Raw genomic sequence first — 2,838 nt, forward strand, 5'->3', positions numbered from 1 at the left:
GCTCAGTCAGTTGAGTGTCCAACTTTGGCTCAGGTCATGATCTCATGGCTTGTGAGTTCGAGTCCTGCGTCGGGCTCTGTGCTGACAGCTTGGAGACTAGAGCCTGCTTCTGAGTCTATGTCTCCCTCTCTCTACCCCTCCCCCTCTCACTCTCTGTCTTTCTCTCTCTCAAAAACAAATAAACATTAAAAAAATTAAAAAGAAATCAGAAATGAATGTAGGGACATTACTATCAATTTTATGGAAATAAAAAGGATATTCTACCCAAACTAATGCAAGAAGAAATGGAGGTGTGCAAGTGTTGCCATGGGAGGTGAGTGCGCGGCATTGAGGCCTGATGTGGGGAAGGCATCCTACACAATTCTATGGCCAGGTGTAGACACTTCTGTCCAAGGCAAAAACTTCAATGGGAAACTTTGTCTCTAAAGATGGAAACAGTGTGACCACCTGAACAGACACTAAAAATAGCTCTCATCTCAAAGAATCCAGCACTGTGTAACAGTATGAGAACTTAGATGCTGGGGAACAGCATTTGGTGAGTGAATCCTTCCAGCCAGAGACAGTGCTCTCTTTGGACTCATCACCTTGCATTTTTTTCTTTTATTATTATTAGTTTTTTAATTTACATCCAAGCATATAGTGCAACCATGATTTCAGGAGTAGGTTCCTTAATGCCTCTTCCCCATTTAGCCCATCCCCCCTCCCACAACTCCTTCAGTAACCCTCTGTTCTCCATATTTAAGAGTCTCTTATGTTTCGTACCCCTCCCTGTTTTTATATTGTTTTTGCTTCCCTTCCCTTATGCTCATCTATTTTGTATCTTAAAGTCCTCTTATGAGTGAAGTCATATGATTTTTGTTTTTCTCTAATTTCACTTACCATAATACCCTCCAGTTCCATCCACGTAGTTGCAAATGGCAAGATTTCATTCTTTTTGATTGCCGAGTAATACTCCATTGTGTGTATGTGTATACATATATATATGTATGTATATATATATATATATCACATTTTCTTTATCCATTCATTCATCCTTTATCACTCATCCATCAATGGACATTTGGGCTCTTTCCATACTTTGGCTATTGTTGATAGAGTTGCTCTAAACATTGGGGTGCATGTGTCCCTTTGAAACAGCACACTGTATCCCTTGGATAAATACCTAGTAGTGCAATTTCTGGGTCATAGGGTAGTTCTACTTTTAATTTTTTGAGGAACCTCCATACTGTTTTCCAGAGTGGCTGCACTAGCTTGCATTCCCACCAACGATGCAAAAGAGATCCTCTTTCTCCACATCCTCACCAACATCTGTTGTTGCCTGAGTTGTTAATGTTAGCCATTCTGATAGGTCATCACCTTGCATTTGTAATCAGATCGGATCTCTTCCCATCATGAAGCTCCTGACAATGTTGAACAGGTTTTCAGTGATCCTTGTAGAAAGACACCCTCCCCAAAGAAATGCAGTATTTACATACAGTCCGTTGGTATATACTGGATCTCCAGGAAACACCAGAATTACAAGTTAAGAATGTATTACATGGCTCAAGCGTTACAGTGGAAACTTTTCTATGGGTTCACAGTAAAACTCCTAGAAACACTTCCTGTTTCTGCATTGTTAGAGTCAACGATAGTGCAAAAAATCCACAAATGTACGCAGGGCACATTGTGAAGGTTTAACAAAAAAGAAACCCGAAGATGCATTCTGTCGTGGGGAAAACAACAATTGATCTTTACTCAAGAGATTCCTGGAATTTTTTCTTTGGACAGGCCTCTTTGACAGATGGTGTGGGAATATTCAGCTTTGCCAGGTTATGGCAGTGACTTTTTATAGCTCATGATAGGAAGAACAAAGTAAAGAGATCCAGGAAACATCAAGTGACGATTCAATTTCTGATAACTCTTCTATACCTACAGGGACTAGTATTTTGCTGCGTCAGTCTTGTAAGACTTTAGCCAATGAGATTACACACAAATATGGACTGAAACACTGTCAGGGCCTTGTATGTCTAATGTGAGGCTCCAGCCACTTAGAAAAAGCCAACTACCTCTCCTAAATCTTTGCCCCATCAGTTTGCACAAGTTGCAGTTTGCTGGTTTCAACATATTGTAGAAAGATGCAAAGTGCTGGTGAGGTGGACTGATGGTGAATCACTCCAAAACACAGTCAGGAGGATAACGTGAATTTGGCAAAACTTGAGGAAACCTTAATGGAGAAAGTGTGAGCGCGGGAGGGGCAGAGAGAGAGGGAGACAAAATCAGAAGCAGGCTCCAGGCTCTGAGCTGTCAGCACAGTGTCCGACATGGGTCTCGAACTCACGAACTGTGAGATCATGACCTGAGCCGAAGTCCGAGGCTTAACCGACTGAACCACCCTGGTGCCCCAACACAGAATTTTTATATGATTCAGAAATCCCACTCCTAAATATATATCCAAAGTGAAGTAAAGCCCTTGAACAGATACTTGTATGCCAGTGTTCACTAGAACATTATTTACAATCCACGGGGAGCCTGGGTGGCTCAGTTGGTTCAGGTCTTGATCTCAGGGTTGTGAGTTCAAGCCCTGGGGATGGAGCCTACTTAAAACAAAAACAAAAACAGAAACAAAAACAAACTAGGAAGTTATTTACAATCCAAAAGGTACAAATAACAATGAAGTGTCCCTCAACAGGTAAATGGATAAAATGTGATATATACATATACATAATGCAACATATCGAAAACCACTTAATTGTACATTTTAATTTTTTTTAATGTTTATTTATTTTGAAAGGGGAGGATGGGCAGAAAGGGAGGGAGAGAGAGAATCCTAAGCAGGCTCCGCACTGTCAGTGCAGAGCC

General features: G+C 41.1%; 1 pseudogene; it reads left to right on the plus strand.

Moving 5' to 3' along the window:
- The first annotated feature begins 284 nt into the window (after nt 1-284).
- Nucleotides 285-2,181, plus strand: LOC125171665 (archaemetzincin-2-like; annotated as a pseudogene).
- The last annotated feature ends 657 nt before the right edge of the window (nt 2,182-2,838 follow it).

Source organism: Prionailurus viverrinus, chromosome C1, assembly GCF_022837055.1.
Source record: "Prionailurus viverrinus isolate Anna chromosome C1, UM_Priviv_1.0, whole genome shotgun sequence".
In the NCBI taxonomy this organism is placed as follows: Eukaryota; Metazoa; Chordata; class Mammalia; order Carnivora; family Felidae; genus Prionailurus; species Prionailurus viverrinus.